The following is a 17470-nucleotide window of genomic DNA, read 5'->3' on the forward strand; positions in this document are numbered from 1 at the left end:
AAAGAATTAAAAGCAAATCTTGATATCCACCTTTACTTAAGCTCATCTTAGCGCAAGCAGTGAAAATACTTTGGTGCTTTATGGCTGGGATCTAATTCTTGGACAAAGCCCACTAGTTTGCATTTAAATGTCACTGAAAAAAACCCTATATTTATGGGTTGCATGCATGTGGTAAGTGGCCAAACTTTTCTTGGAATTCTGTTCAGATTCAAGTATTCTGCCTCTTTTCCTTAATGTTTTCCTGTAATCCATCACTTTCTTTGGGGTCAGTTTAAATATTCTCATATAGGACATGTAACCATTCGCCTTACTGTAGAAATGTTGATGTATTTCAGATGTTAGCTAGACAGTATTCTCCTTTCCAGATGGCATTCAGGCTGGTTCCTTCGCTGGACTATAAACAAATCATGATCCCATTGTGAGATAAGCATTCTTTCATCTGACTGATGATGCACAAACCTCAGTACATAGCTTTTCACAAAGCCATATCCTTATACCAACAGTACTTCCAGGTACAGGCATGTAAGAGAGATCAAAAGTTAGGTACATCTCCAATTCTTGAGGCTCATTGTGTCACTAACCAGCACCTTTGGTAAGATAGTAGATTTGAGATCAAGGGTTCCCAGGCCTTGAGAGATCCAGTGGCAATTTATTTTCTGAACCAGTAGATGGAAAGGATTTACTACAGTGATCAACTTTTTAGATGCTGTGTACAAACAGTGTTACTAGTTACAGAAAAATTATTTTTCACACTCTATTTATAAATACCCAGGATAAAAGTAGATTCTGTGTAATTTATGGGAGTCATGGGGGAGGGAAGGAGTGCTTTCATTGCTGGAATATATATTCCTTGTATATATATGGAATATACAAGGTGGTTTTGGATAAAAGGTGATTTTGTTGAATTATTTAGCAGTGATGCATTCCCTCCATCCAGCAGGAATAAATGCTGAGTCTGTGCCCTGGTTTTCCAGGGTGAGAGAGATAGGTACTTTAGTACTGTGGTATATGATCTCTTATAGAGGGTCTAGATCAAAGATGAAAATGAAATGTCACTGTAAAGACCCCTCACCACCATTTTGTAAGCTCAATAACGTTACGTGTGAGAACAAAAAGAGGTCTTTGAATTAGTAAATCTACTCTGTTCTTTACCACCCTATGTAATTCTACCTATGCACGTGGGACTGAATATTAGTGGATCTATGCTAGTGAGAGAAGGAAATGAAAAACAGTACCTCTCTTGACTTTTTAGCCTGTATACATGTATGTACTATTTTCCAATTTCTTTGCATATGTACATAGATAAATTGATTGAGAGTTGCTTAAAAACTGTGTACAGCACAGCAAAATTGATAGGAGGTAAAAAAATTTTACCAAAAACTTGGATTTTACCCATTAATCTTTATTGTGACCTTTTTGTTTGCAATGGAAAAAAAAAACCCCAAACTTTTTTTTGCTTTCTCCTTTCCTCTTCCTAAGACCACAGTCCCTCTTCTTAAATATTAGGTATGAAAGCCCAAATCCATGGAGGCCTTTAGCAAATATCCCATTGGCTTCAGTGAAACCAAAATTTTCCCTGAATTTATAGAATGGTTAAGCACTACTAAACCACACATGCCATAATGCACACCCAAAATGCCAGTGGTTTCTTTTCAGGGACTGGCAAAAATGCTGCTGTTAGATCACAGGGTAATAAACCAGTGTTTCTGTTGTCAGATATCCAGCAGAATCATTGTTGCTATGCAGAGGAATGTTATTAAACACTCCACTCCCCAAACTGTTCTTAATGTCAAAAGGAGAGTGTACCTTTTAATTAATAAAGGTACCTTAATATATTGCTTTGGATTTTAAATATGTTTCCTTATTTACAGTGCTTTGGAATTTACCTTTTATAAATACATGAAACGCATCTGCAATTGCCCATAAATATCAGTATTGTTTTTTAACTTTGTTTCAAAATATCCCAATTTTGTGTACGAGCACTGAGTAGGATAACCAACCTCTGAAGACCTATTATGAGCATCTCCAAAGTGTTTCTGATTTGTTTCAGAAGAACTTTGTCTAGGCATAGAAATGTAAGAATCCTTGGTTCTAAGACTTTCAATAAGGATAGTTAACTGATTCAGTATGAAACCTCCTTAGGAACTGTAATAAATTTGCGTAGATCACTGTACATTTCCATAAGTGGTACTGTCTGTCACTTCTGAATTCATGTAGATATAAACTGCTCAATGATCATCAACAAGTCTGCATTTATTACCAACTTCAATCTCTACTGATCTGCCCAAGAACTGAGCACATTGTAGTCACAGGCTGGACGTGCCAAGGGAAACATGGAGATGTCATAATGAGCTGCTTCCAAGCAGTTTGCTAGGACATGTGAAATAGACATCGATGCGCCAGAGCCAACACATTTAAGACTGTTAATGTATTTTTTTCTTGGGTATACATAGATTACCCAAAATTTGGGGCCTCCTTAAGAATACATTTGAACCAGATTGCTTTTTGTAAAGGACTTTGCTCACATACTACACTGTTCATCTTGTGTCCCCACATTTAAAGGGATCAGTATGTTTCATTCACTGGATTAAAGATTATTTCCTGCAGGGACTTAATATAGAAAGAAGGCTTCCTAAAGGTGTAGTTCTCCTTACAGTCAAAAGATGGTGGTACAATTTCTGTCCAAGTGGCCCAGCAAAACAGAGCAATAGCTGTGTATCCATTGTTTGCACTTATAAGAAGGGATAGAGCAAGAAAAGAAAGGTGGGGCTCTGTAGATGAGATCCCAGCAGCCAGTTGTTTGTCAGGCATTGGTCATGACCATGACCTTCTCTGGTAGCCAGTAATCCTGAATGTGGCCAAGATGGCCAGGTTTAATTGACTCTAGTACAGCCATCAAGCCACCTGGTGCCAGAATAGACATCTGTACTGAAGGGATTATTGAAAGGCTTAGGAGATTGAGAGAGCATTAAATGAAAGTGTCCTTATCATCTCTGATATTTTCATAAACTCTCTGAAAGCAACAACTTATGTAATTAAAGTAGCAAGTTTAATTAGACCTAACTATTGATTAGTTCAATGTTAATCTCAAAGTGTTTTATACTGAGGTGCAGGTAGTTCATAGCAAGAAAATAGTGCTTCTGTGGAAAATAGAACTAGAGTTTCCTTAATTTAAAAAGGAGAGAAGTTGCCACTAACTGCTCAAAACAGATTTAAGACAGGCTGTTTCCTGACAAATGCCTACTCTTCCCAGCATATTTAATTTTCTAGGAATACAAAGCAAATAAGATGCTCATGCTGAATAAAATGGGAGTTTGTTTTTTTAACTAATCAACAATGAAATTTCAATCTCATTTTGGCTGTAATGAATCCTGTTAGAGCAGTTGTTTGCTTGGGCAAACTGCTGATTGTAGCAGAATCTGGGAAACTAATTTCACACGAGATACATGATGTTCTTCAGCAAAGTAGGATCAGTAAGGCTCTAATATTCCTAGCACACAGATATTTAGGTGCATATGCTGCTACATCTGAGCTGCGAAAGCAGAAACATGTCTGCACGCAGCATGTGCAAAGATTGTTATGGAAAATTTATCTCCTTGAGTAATAGAGTGAGTGTTTCTGTATACACTGAAATGCTACTGTGAATCTGCTTAGAGGTAAGACTAATAATTTGAGACAAGTGCTCAAACATCAATACAAGTGCTCTGCTTTTAGGTGTGTAATATCTCTTTCAGGAATTTCAGTTCTGCCAGTGCCTGTAAAAATTGTGCTTGGTCCTAACAAGTTAAGTTCAGGCACCAGTTATTAGGTACCATATGGGGTCAGTGAAGTGCCTTCGGGCTCAACATAGAAGTAGCCAAAAGAAGACAGTGAGTACAGGAGCCTGTCAAAATTTTCTTGCTTTCAGGAACTAAGGTACAGTTGAAAGCCACACATTATCCCATTTTTCTACCAAGGATTCTCCTGGTAGAAATGATGGATGAATGGATGTCATTCACTGCAGCAGGACTGTATTTGGAGAAGGCAAAACAAGTAGTGGTATTTTTCAATTCTCTGGCTTCAGATTGAAGGATACAGTGAGAGCTATTGCCAAAAAAAAAGCTTGGCAGATAAGGCAGAATTCTATCTCTGGAGTGCATATGAGAGCATTATGCTGCAAAACCAAGTGTTTGTTTTCTGTTCCCTGATCTCAGGGTCAACCTGGGAACAGGAGGAAATTTGTGACTTTTAGGAGTTGAAATTTTACTTTCAGGTGCTGGGGTTATCTGAGATGTGTCTAAATAATTATCTCAATTCTCTGTATTATCTCTAGGAAATTATTGTAGAGGCAGCCTGACATTTTTGGTTCATTCCCACGAAGCTAGAGCCCATTTACCTCTAGAAATCAAGGTGCATGGAGAATGACTTCTGCAAAACCTGAAAGAGATAAAAGATACTGTTAACATACGTCCTTGCAGCTCTTTCCTCCCTCTTGCAACAATCTTTTTCTTAATTCAGTGGTTTCTGAAGCATTCTAGTTATCTCTAGGAATTTATTTTTTTAGGCATGGCATAGCGTGTGGTTCCTAAATTGTAAGTAATCCACTGAAATAGCTGATTTGGACTGCACTGCTGGAAAAGATTGCTGATGCATGTTTTGATTGAGTGATTTTATAATTTCCATTACCCTTGGAACCTGTACATGCCCAGAAAGTTGCTCAACTCATTCTAAATTGGAGGTAAAGTCATAAAAAAAGTGTAACTAGCTGGATGTGTCAGTCTCATTGGAATATAATTGTCTTGGTAGATAGTTTTGGTTGGTGTATTTTGTTTTCTTGTATTTAATAATTACAAAGACATTCCAAGTAAGCAGTGCTGTAGGAAGTTCCCTCTGGAACTGGAGTCTGGAGACATACATTTCAGTTCAGAACTTCTAGGGCACAAATGGTGTCAGAGCAAGTGACAAGCTGTCTCCATGCTGAGCTGATGAAGCAGGTGACCTAAAGGTAACAATTTCTTGTTCTTTTTTGGACTCCCTGGTCTGAAAGGGGTAAGTGAAGAAGTTGTGAATGCTGGTTATGGTGATAAAGTACTAAGATGGAGGGAGAATGGGGAAGTGGACAAGGCTGTTTGACTTCCCTTTTACAGGTCCACCTTCCCCTGTGTACAGCAGCACCTCAGTTTCACCTGCTGTCTCTTACTATGTCCTGCAGTAACTGTAAGCAAACCAAACAATTTTATTTAATAATAAAGGCAGGATAGACCACTTCAAACAGGACACTGTATGTACTGTGTTGAAGAGGTTCTTGCTGGATATAATGGCATGAAAACTTTTCCAGATGTGCTTAAAATCACTAATGGATGTTGAAGGCAGAACCTGCAGCACTGAAAAACAGGTCTTCCATGTGACTAAATCCATGAGACAGTTAAGAAGCCATGCTATGCCTCCTGGTTGCAGTGCTCTCTAGCCATGTAACACATTCAGCAGCACTTTTTCATTTTTCCAAAATTATGTCAACAATAAAATCCAGATCTTAGCAGAGAAACATGGAAATTAATATAATTTTCTGCTGAAATTAGAAACCCTCTGTTCTACAGGAGCTTGCGGAGTTATTTCAATTTTTTGGTTATAATGCTAGTGATTATGTATCTGAATCTCCTGTCTTTCTGGATAAAGCATTGAGGCACAGATGAAGTTATTACATTTGATTTCAATGGGTCAAGGCCATCTGTATAAGTTTCATTTGGGCAAACTGCTGAGTCTGCAGTTCAGTCACAGCAACCTGAGGCAGTGCTACAGATTATGGACAGAGTGGCTGGAAAGCTGCCTGATGGTGAATGACCTGGAGATGCTGGACCCCCGTTGGTTGTGTTCCCAGGTGGCTTTCTTAGCCACCTAAGAAAGGTTCTGTTCAGTGGCATTCTGGCCTGGATCAGCAATAGTGTGGCCAGCAGGACCAGGGCAGTGATTGTCCCCCTTTACTCGGCACTGTTGAGGCCACACCTCAAATCCTGTGTTCAGGTCTGGGCTCCTCACTACAGGAAGGACATTGAGGGCTGGAGCAGGTCCAGAGAAGGGCAATGAGGTTTATGAAGGGTCTGGAGCACAAGTCCTGTGTGGAGCAGCTGGGGGAGCTGAGGGTGTTTAGCCTGGAGAAAAGGAGACTTAGGGGAGACTTAGGGGAGACTTATCAGTCTCTGCAACTGCCTGAAAGGAGGTTGTAGAGAGGTGGGGGTTGCTTTGTTCTCTCAAGCAACCAGTGACAGGAAAAGAGGAAATAGCCTCAAGTTTTGCCATGAGAAGTTTGGTTGGGTATTAGAAAATCTTTCTTCACTGAAAGGGTTTAAGCATTGGAACAGACTCCCCAGCAAAGTGGTGGAGTCACTATCTCTAGAAATACTTAAAAATCAGGTAGACTTAGTGCTATTGGTTTAGTGGTCATGGTGCTATTTGGTCAAAGGCTGGACTTGACACCTTGAAGACCTTTTCCAGCATTTATGATTCTATGATTTCTATACTGCTAGAATTCTAATTCCAGATGCTCAGTGACAAATTTGACTCTTCTGAGTATCATTATCATAATGCAGCCTCCTGTGCTGTAGCTGTGTAAGAACCAGTGAAGCTTATTTCTACCTACTCTGGACCTACAAAGAAAGATTGATGGATAACATTATCATTTTGATGTTAATTGGTAACTTTTCAATTTATTTGGTGATGCAAAAGAAAATCTGAAAGTGTTTGGAGTATTATGGATTGAAAAGGAAAATGCAGTCATGCAATCTTTGTCATTAGAAACTTCCAAACCCACCATCCTGGTAGAGCAAGAAAAATCATTACATTACTAGAAGACAGTATAACTAGGAGACCATTTTAGATTCAAGACAACCTTGCCATAAGCACAGACAACTCTGATCCAGTAAATGAAGAACCATTCTCAAATATTTCTTGAAAAAAAATTTAAATTATGAGAGCTGTGGTCTTTGCATAGATAAAAAGGCAAGATATCCTGACTGGGATAGACTGTTAAATACCTGTGTTGGCCTTTTTCAGGTTTGTTGATTCTTTTTCTACATTGCTTAGCCATCTTTGCAATAGACAGGCTTTTATTTAGTTAGTCACAAGGTTTACTTGAGGTGAAGCACCTTGTTCAGAGATTGTGCTTTGTATCTTACACTGTCGTACCATGTAATTTCACAGAGTAGTCTGTTCCACTCTCCAGGCAGTTGAACATCATCTCTGCTTCTCACCCTAGGGAGTGACTAGTTCATTGGCCATGTCATGCAATCATATCACAAAAACCTTGGGGACTGTCAATGTTTAATCTGCCCTTAATGAAGCCTGCCGGATCAGCTTACACTATTTGTCACTATTTTCTGGCCTGGCTGCCAGATTCTTGGCAATGATTTGTGCTTCTAAAACAAGGAAAGAAATTACAATGCAGTTGTAAGCCTTAACTAAAATTGAAATCCATGAGAAACCCAGGCAGAAATCCACCTTTGATCTGTTTCCTGTGTGTTCTAGGCTAGATGAAATCAGTTTCGTTTTAATCCCCATAATGACTATTTCTTGGCTGAACTCGGGCAAGATCCATGCAGGAACTGAGGCCAGATGTAGGGCCTGCCTGCTCTCTGGGGTAGACTAGAGTTCAGGAACCCTCAGCCTGGAACAGTTACAATGGAGTGCAGGCTTGTGCACAGCACAAAGGCTTGTTAGTGGCCATGCACAGAGCCAGATTGTGTGTTTGTGCACTGAGCTCCCTGGCATTTCTGTTTTATGAGTCAGTATGCAGATCCCTGCCAGTTCAGGTGGCCCTGCACCCACATGTGTAGACATGGCCTTAAATACCTAATGACCGCCTTAAATACTTCAGGCAGGAATGTCAGCCTTCAAAACCTGCCACGTAACCCAGGTGTCTGGAGATGCTAAGCAGCAGCTGGGCATCTCCATCATACTCAGGCACAGAAGACACTGTGCCTGTCCTCTCTGAAGCAGTTAGTCTGACAGAGCTCAGAAAGCACCTGTTGAACCCCAGCAAAACAGCTTCTGCTGTCGGGGGCACAGAAACCTGATTCTACGCCTAATGAACGGCCAATTACCGAGGCAGAGATTGGACTTTCAAGGTTAGTGCCTTAAACAACAGCGTGACTGCAGGCTGTGCAGTGGTCTTTGTTCCCTCCCGCATTCCCTTTGCTATTTGCTAATAGCAAGACTGAAGCTTCAGGAGGAATCCAAAGTTACAATAACCTAAAAAGATACAATTAAATAAGGGAATGTTGGCTATGCTTTTATCTGGCTGCTAAGAGATTTGAGTCCAAATCTGTAATCTCTTGGGTACAGTAACTGGCTCTCATCTCTTCCCCAGTCAGCTTTTTTTTAAGAAAGGGAACTTTAGAAAATTAGTATGTATGAATCCCAGTTGGAGATGGGCATTTTCCTGCAGTCCAGATGAGGATACCAAGTTCATAGTGACAATTTAATATCTTACCATTCACAGTAGCTAAGTTAGACAGCTCTGTGCTAATGTGCTGGCTTTTGTGGGTGTCATTCCTGTGGATTGCTTAAGCACAGAAATCTTGGCAGGAGGATGTGCAGACTGCAAGGCACCTTGTGGTTAGGAGCTGACACCCCTGCCTGTGCCTCTTTGTGAATCTGTCTCTTCCTTTATTTACAATACAATCCTGCAAGGATTTCTTCATCCAAAGCATGTCAATTTAAGTAGATGGGGAGTGGGACTTTTTCACTATAATAGGACCATGAGAGAGAAGAGACTGTAGTATGAAAAGCAATGCAAATCTGATGAGCAGTCAGTGCCCTAGAAATATAAGTAGCCTGTCTGTGTAAAAGCCTGGTATGGAGTTAACTGTGGTGGTGTGATAACAAGAGATTGCCTTTGGAATGAGTGATGTAATATTGTACAAAGGATTTCTATTGACATTTCTATCTCTGACCAAAGTAAAATATAATATTGTGATGTTAATGTATTTTTTCATAGACCTGATGTAATGGCATGGGAAAAGATGTGGAAAACATAATAAATACTGATGGAATGGGTGAAAGACATTTAAAACAACATTTTAAATAATCACTGAAAGTCTGCCTTTCTCAGCTGTGAGGTAGACTGTAGAGCTGCTATCATGTTCCATGAGGTGTGCCAAACAATGTGCAGATCATAAGAGCTCAATTACATTTTCTTTCTGAATCTATTTGCTGAGAGGCCATTTTTGTAGATCTTAGGCTGTCAAGAGAAGCTGGAACTCCTAGAGTGAACTAACTCCGTGCTGGAAGGAAACTAACAGCAAGTTCATAGGTTACAGCTGCATCTTTGTGTGCCTGAGTCCTGCTATGAATGCAGATCTTTCTTTTTGTTAGTCTAACTGCCTCCTCAGCAGTATCTCAGCCAGGTCCCTTACAGCATGATTGGAGTGTGAGCTAAGAAGTGTAAGTGCTCTATGTTAATTTACTGGAAGCACACTGGCACTAGTGAAATGTCCACTTCTGAGCTGTGTGCCCTGTCCTTTGCCTGAGGAAGCCACAGGTGTCCACAAGTTGGATACTCACAGACCATCTACGCAGATAAAGGAGAGGACTCCATGCTGCTTCCACACTGGAAGTTGGGTAGATGTTGCTTAGCTCAGTCCAGAAGTCATGTGATCATGTTGGCACTGTGTGTTTTTCTGTGTTGGAAGACTTGGCACAGCTATAAAAAATAGTTGAGCCATCTCATTATATATCAGATGGTTCCTGCTTTTTAGAAAATAAGCTATTAGGTTCATTGCCTTACCTTGTTGTAATATTCATTTCTCAATTTGTCCCTGTTGCTGTCTTTGTGCAATGTATTCTTTGAAGTTCAAGGTTTTACATAGCAAAATGTCAGAACTACATGAGTTTAAGTGACAGCTTAGCTCTTTCTAATCTGCTTAAGGAATCTTTTCATTTTATTGCTTTTTTTTGAATATATTGACTTTCCTAGAGCCACTAAATATATGTTTCACTAGACATTGTCTAGTTATTCTTTAATTTTTATATAAGATTTATTCAGAAATTAATGTAGATGTTTTGTTGAAAATATTTTCCAATTTTTTTTTTAATTTTAAAAAGGAAAAGATTGATTATAATGCTTTGTGGTTGTATGTCCTGTGGATAGAACATGAGAGCCCTGGGGTTTAAAAGTGAAATGCCAGAGAGGCCTGACTCCTGTGTAATGTTTGTCTAGGAATGTGATACTTGATAAATCATAAAATTTTCAGTCATGTAAGTTTTAGACTGTATCCTGCTGATGCTGAACTTCCTCAAACCCAATTGAAGTTAACACAATGCATCAAATCTTCATTTTTCAGTGTAAAGGAGAGAGAATGTTTAATGCTTTCACATCTTTGTACAACCCTTGAGTTTCACAGACAAAAATGTGTGTTTGTGTGCACAGCCTCTGGTAAAATACTGCTCTGTATGATTGTCAGAGTAAAATACTGCTCTGTGTGATTGTCAGAGTAAATCTCCTGTATAGGTCAGTTTGGGTGTTCAATGCAATTTATGGAGCAGTTTTCTCCTTTAATTTAAAAGGAGGGACTTTTGCATATTGCAGTGAAACCTCTTTGAGGGATTTTGTATTACAAGATGTGTGATTACTTGTGGTACCAGCAAGTTTTGTTGTGAAACCCTGGTCTAGAACACCTGTTTGCAGAAACCACATCCCAAACAACACATCACCTTCAGGCAGTATGAGTCTCTTTTGTAAAAGTATGTCCACCACACAAGAAAGATAAAGGCTGTGAGCTTTGAAGCAATGCTTCATGCCTGCTTTGTCTCACCTGGAGAGCTCCCTTTGCACTGCAGAATGTAGGAGGACCTTGCTTAAGTTTTGGTGAAATGTTCTGTACACCAGGTGCTCTCTCTTGTTCATCTTCTGAATAGGAGAGGAGAAAAATCAGTCTTCTGTGTATATTAATGTGGTTCATGCTAATAACAGTTGCTAGGTTGACAGGTCAGGAGGGATATCAATCCACTGAGTCACAATACAGATATTGCTGAGGTAGGATTCTAGCCAAGTTTCCCCAACAGTATTGTTCAAACTGAAATCACCAATTTTGTGTCGAGTTGAACACGTAGCTTTGCTTTCTTAACCATTTGATTTGTATAACCAGGATAAGGGTTATCTGCAAGAGTTGCTGCAGGTAGGGGAGGGATGGGAGACATCTACCTACCTGTTTCACCAGGGTCACAAAACATTCATGGCATTCCCAACCAGGCAGGTCTTCAGTTGCTGGCTTAGAAGGCTCACCCTGCCCAGCCCCATTGCTGGGGCCCTAACATCCCCCTGTCCCTGATGTCATCTGACAGATCTGCCCTGCCCTCCCCACCAGGGCTGTGTGTCTCTGAGCTGAGAGGAAAGTCATATAAACAGCAGTGTGCCTTCTCTCTTTCTGCTCTTCTGCACGCTACGCCTCACTGACTCACACAGCTTCTTTCAGGCACTTCCTCGAGTTTTGACGTAGCATGGTTTCATAGTGTAGGGTAAGTGACTTTGAAGCTGATATTTCAGTTTTGAGTGGGGTAGATGTAAGCAGTATTTGGGCTTACATCATTAAATGAGGTCCTGGTTGCTGGAAACCAGGATAAACATAAAGAGAAAATTTTGACTCTGCAAGATGCAGTATTGATTGCTGCAGTGAGCCATGATGTCAAGTATATGCTTCCCTTCCTTCTTGCTTCCCACAAGTGCTAAATAATAGACCTTGTTTACTGGCATTTGCAAATTATTTTGCCTTTGTGAATGATGCAGTGACATGCCCCCTGTACTCTCATTTAATTTGTAACACCATTTGGATTTTTTTTATCCTATATTTCTAATGCAATTTTAAAATAACTGTATTTACTGCCCCCCAGACAAATCAGCTCTAATTTTATAATGCGAATTTCAGGGTTAGATTATTTTTAAAAAGAATCTAGGCCATATACATTATGTAAGGTTACTATAGTAACAGTTTCTCCAAGGGGAAAACCGACTGTCCGTAGTTTCCACAGAAACCACTCCCTGCTGAGAAGGTGCCTCCAAGGGAAGTGAAAGGAATATAAATGAGAGAGAGAAAAAGACGCGCACAGATGTCATATGACCTCTGCGGCATCCCTGCACTGTTGCAGATTCAGCCGAGCGTTTCTGGGTTTGTTTTCAGTTTGTTGTTTTTGACTGCATGAGTGGCACCTTCTCTTGTCATGTAAAGTCTGGCTGCCCTTCCCTCGCGTGGAACTGGTTTTACAGCTGGAGGTACGGCGATGCTCCACCTTGGCAGTGAACTGACCACAGCAGATACTAAAGTCCAGTGCTCTAGGAACCACTGTGCGTGGGAGAATTTAAATGGTAAAAGGGAATTTCCCCTCTTTTTTATTAACTTTTTTTATGTCTGAAAGAAGTCAGCAAAGACAAACAGGTATGGAAATACTTCCTTCCAGAGAGAAACAGGAGAGAAGGGAAGCTCAACTAATTTGTCAGTTAATGCTTTTATTCTTTTGGGGTACAAGCATACACTACTAGGAAAAATGTATTCTGAATAGAATAAAAACCCCTCAAGTCCTAGGATTTGTTAACTGATCAAAAAAAAAGGTGAAATGTCTTTAATGCACTTTAATATCACTGAGTCAAGTATGGATTAACATTTATGAAGTCTTTTTGCTCTTATTTTTTTCATGAATAGCATTGATTTATTTTATTTTCAAGGGCAATAAAACTGTGACATTCATTCAAGGCTTAGTGCAGCCATAACTACAGATTAACGCACTGGCTACTTCATCCTGTCATCTCTCTGCTGCTTTCTGGGGAAAGCAGGCTGACATGGTTATTAAATCTGGCAGCTGTGTTGTATGCACATGGGAAGCAAGTAGAGCACAGCATATAGAAAATGAGTAGCTTTCAGATAGCAGCCTTCATTTCACTGCTGCAAGACTTGAAAGGCAGCCTAAAAAGCTCTTTCACTTCTTTGTAATCACCAGTCGCTGGATCAGTGCGCAAATATCACAAATACAGTTGCAAATGTAAGTATTCCTTGCCTGTGTGGTGCTTTCAGATTGCTAATTAAGGTTTCTACCTTAGTCTTCTGCTTGAAAAAGCAGAGAGATGAAAGCTGAAAACATCCTGACAGGGGAAGCTTCTCTGCAGTATTGTTCTGGCTTTCAGTGGAAGAGCTGCTGAGGGAAAGGGATGCTTGAAAGCTTTCCAGAACAAATAGTTTGCAGTTGCATTTGTTGATTTTTGGGGATGTCTGCTTGCCATTTTTTCTGTGAGGGGAGAAGTCCGGCAAATGCAGGAGGTACTTATAGAGAGATGGTTTTCTGCTTAGATTAGATTTACAGCAAGAAAGATACTTAAGCAGTAATAGATGGTTTGTGAGCACATAGAAGAAAAATTTTCCATGGTATTTTTCACCTGGAATCTTTTTTAAAAAATCCATAAATGCAGACCCGAACTTCTCATTAAGGAACTGAACAGTACCTTATTTTCAGAAGCACAAACAAATAGTCATCATAAGGGGCACCAGTAAGTCTGCATCTGACCTGATAAGAACAATGAACATAACACGGTGAGCAATGCATGTTTTTCACCCATCTCATTCTGTCTGTACATGAAACGATTTTTATCTGCTACAGTGGCATCAAGACAGGATAGTAAGGTGGTTGGGAAGCAGTAGGGCTGAAGGTTTCTCAGTGTTGTGGTGATATTGTAAGGAAGAAAATTGATACTTGTCAGTGTATTTTTGGTCTCATAGCACTGAAGAACCAGCTTGTTGGTTTTTATTCTCCTTTCTAATTCAAAGCTTTTGTATTGCCATTGTCCTATTGAGTTTATGCCTAATGAATTCTTACGGTGCTGTGAATGAAATCTGCATCTTGAAAACAGCCTGTGATCAGTACCAAATATAAATGCCAGATAACCACACAAGAAATGCAGGCTGTAGCCAGTTTGTTTCAATTGCTATGTCATGTTGCTTGCTTTATTTACAGGTTTTATTTCCTGGGAGCCAGTGGTACTGTCAGCTTTTCATGAGCCATGTGAAAATGTCACTTGCGCAGTTAACAGGTGACTGCCATTAAGTGACTAGGGAGAGAATATATTTGTAGCTTGCTGCAATAGAGGACTAAACATATTCATGGTATAACCCATACTGATGCTATAACCCAGGTATTTGGTGACTGTTGTGTTTATAAGCTGCTTTTGAAATATTTCAGCCTCATCTTACAGGTGTATATGTATAAATGCCTGTCTTCACTGTAGCAAGTAAAAGCTGATTTTGAAGCTTCCTTCATCTTGCCTCCTTTTTCCACTCATAGACATAAATTCACAGCTTCTCTGAAACCTAGCTGTGAAAATGGTCATTTTTGATGACAGCTGCGGAGCTAAGCTTCCCAGGCCTCAGTGGCAGCCAGCCAGCTGCTGAGACAAGTGGTGACCTTTCAGGACAATGTCTCTCACAAAAATGTCAAAATATTAAAGTGGCAGGCATCAAATGCCATGTGCGTGAGGAAGGGTAGTCATCTGGCAGCTGAAGACAGTTAATCCACTGCTTGTTTGGATTATACATTGAAAGCCCCTGCCTAAGTCTCTCAAATATAGAGAAATTATTCATATGTATCCTGAATCATTTCAGAAATTCTTTTGAGAAAATTTGGTACATGGATAGAAAATTTCGGAGGTGTTTTATTTAAAATCTGCTTAGACAACTTCCTGACAGATATCCCAAAAAGGTTTTGGCCTTAATTTTGCTCTTTACATAATATACCAGTTTTCCTCCCAAATCTCTTATCCACAATGTAAATGGATCCTGATGAAGCTTAAGCAAAGTTCACTGATGTGCACAGGATGCTGAAATTGTGATAGCATGTGCACTGACTTCTTAGGCATATGCTCACTGAATATTAAACAATCCCCTGCAGTTCTTGGTGCTGCAGCCCTGAGCTGAAATCTCATTTGCTGTTACGTGCATGGATGCTTTGTAACTTTCTCTGAAGGCACTGAGGTGTGACCATTCCCGCGCTCGCTGGTGTGTCAGATTCTCAGATACCTTTACCCCTGGTAACAGATCAGTGACACTGATAGGTTACCTCGCTGGGTTCAGCCCAGCTCCCCTATTTCTGGGAGGTGTGAACTGCCTGATGCTTTCCCTTGGCCTGTAGGAAAGGCAGGCAGTGTGCATTGCTGATCAGGGAGCAAACCTGTTCACCTTGTGGCTGACCTCCCTTGGAGAGTAGGAAGGGGAACACCAGTAACTGCATCAGACCAGTCTTGTCCAGCCGGTTTGCAACTGGCCACAGTTCAAGAGAATTTTCAATATTCTCCTTGCAAAGCACAGGGTGAGATGCCATCATGGATAACCCCTGCAAAGCATTAAATATTTAATAGTGCCAAATCCATTGCTACTTACAAAGATGCCAAAAAGGAAAATAGTTTTTTCCAGTATTTATTTTCTATTTTCCTTCCCTTTCAAGGTAGGAGTTCTGTGTCACTCCAAGTTTTTCTCTCTTACTACAAGTAAGCAGCTTTTTCTAATTTTGCTTTACTATTCTTCCCTTCTACTCCTAGAGGAAGTGTCTCCTCCCTGCTCTGCTCTTTAAAACTGGGAACACTGCATTCCATTATCATCTTTTCTCTACTGTAGTTATAGGAAAGGGTATGTATCCATGTTGGTCTTTTCTTTCCAGTTAGTATTCTGTGATCACTCCTCCTTTCTCCTAATTCCCTACAAGAAGAATTCTGAGGCAAATGAACTAGGTAAGGAAAAATTCCCATAAACATCTTACAGTAATTAATCCCTCCTCCTTCCCTCCCTTTCTCCTTTCGCTTAAATTTTTATCTGCTTTCACACAAATATTTCTGTTACTTAAGAATTACTAAGATGTAAACGTCTGTTAGGAAGAACAACATTATGCTTATCCAGTTGAGGAATAAAAAGGTAACTGAGACGTCAGTTAATGTAACTAAACATAACTCCAATACCTAGGCTGAGTTTTGGATTTTGATTTTCAAATTACAAACTACATGTAGACCCAATCTATTTAATCATCTGATAATGTTAAAGAAAAAAATAAATAGGGATGCTGCTATTTTCTGTAAGCTTTGCTTGAAGAAAAAAATCTGAGAAAAGTAACTGCAGAAGCAGTAATTTCATTTAAATCAAATTATACAGGACTTGGTTGCTTCCTGAGAACTGTGCAGTGTCAGATTGATTCAGTGCAGTTCATTAAACATCCGTCAGTATACCTCATATAAAATTCTGACTTGCATCAATGGCGTTATTATTTTATTCTGCATTTATATTATTACTCTTTGCTATTTCTGCAGCATCTAGGAATACCTTTTTTGTTACTGAGCTAGGTATTGTATACTGAAATTTGCTTAGACATGGGCTTGAAATTGCATGTAATTAAAATTAGGGAATGACATACTGTGACCTTATTTTAAAGCTGTCATACTGGTTCACTTAAAGTATCTCCCTTAGGCTGTTAGTGTTTAGGTATTATATTAATGAATTATATTAATTGAAATTAACTCAACTGACCAAAACATGACTATAATTACAAAATATTTCTGGACCACCAACAAAGATTTCCCTTAAAATTGGTAAGACACTATTGCCAATTATTCAGTTAATAAGATTCATTATAAACTTAATTACTAAGGTAATAATATTCATTATTAAGTTTAATGAAGTATGTTTACTTTTGATTATTTACAAAATCTAAATTTGAATGTTGATTAATCACATGAAATAGCAGCAGCATGACACATGACCATCACACACTAATTGACTCATGGACGACGTACTGTGATTTGGGTGAACAGTGAAGATCACAGTATGAGTGGGATGAGAGTCTCACAGATGAGAATCTTCATCTGCATTTTCTATACGACCAACTTTCCCCATCACTCTGCTCCTTATCCATCTTACAAATAGATTTCAGGAGCAGTCACACATCTGTTAACATGACCTTTTCTACTACCTTTTGTTTGAATGATATGGTGTAAGGTACACAGTAGTTTTTATACTCTTAAACTTGGACTAAACTGCCATCTGAAATCAGTTAGGATAACTCTCTAGTTTACAAAGTCCCATTATAATACACTATTCCATGATGAAGGTATTTTATGTGTTCAATTTGTACACTCTTCAGATCATCTTTCACAAAGCAAGGCTGTAGCATGTGAATACAAGCTATAACTTGTATTCACATGCTACTGAGTGGGTTACATTAACTGAGCAATGTAACCAACACATCTGAGCCAAGAGGCATATTTATTCTTTCTGGAAATGTATATCACACAAACCACTATGATTTCTAAGAATCATTTTTATTTTGAGGTTTGATAAACCTAGTTGTATATGCAGGAATAAAAAATCTGAAGGATCCCAGAAGGCCAAATCACAGTTGAAAAGATATTGTACCTTGAATTTCCTAGGATTTTTAAATTTCACTTTGAAATTATAATGTGTGATATCTCTTTTTG

The 17470-nt window shown here is 39.3% G+C and overlaps 1 protein-coding gene across 15 annotated transcripts in view; it reads left to right on the forward strand.

The window, feature by feature from the left end:
• The window catches only part of TRIM2 (tripartite motif containing 2), a 118634-nt gene that overhangs the window by 18723 nt on the left and 82441 nt on the right, over positions 1–17470 (forward strand). For 4 of the 15 annotated variants that reach the window (XM_064417398.1, XM_064417402.1, XM_064417394.1 and 1 more), the window contains exon 1: positions 12144–12334. The exons of 4 other annotated variants lie outside the window; for them this stretch is intronic. The gene's annotated coding sequence lies outside the window, so the exon portion shown is untranslated. Of the gene's footprint in view, positions 1–11997; positions 12335–12841; positions 13006–13473; positions 13551–17470 lie in introns of those variants that run through there. 7 more of the 15 variants (XM_064417409.1, XM_064417415.1, XM_064417412.1 and 4 more) reach the window with 6 other exon arrangements.

Source organism: Passer domesticus, chromosome 4 (assembly GCF_036417665.1).
Source record: "Passer domesticus isolate bPasDom1 chromosome 4, bPasDom1.hap1, whole genome shotgun sequence".
NCBI classification, from domain to species: Eukaryota; Metazoa; Chordata; class Aves; order Passeriformes; family Passeridae; genus Passer; species Passer domesticus.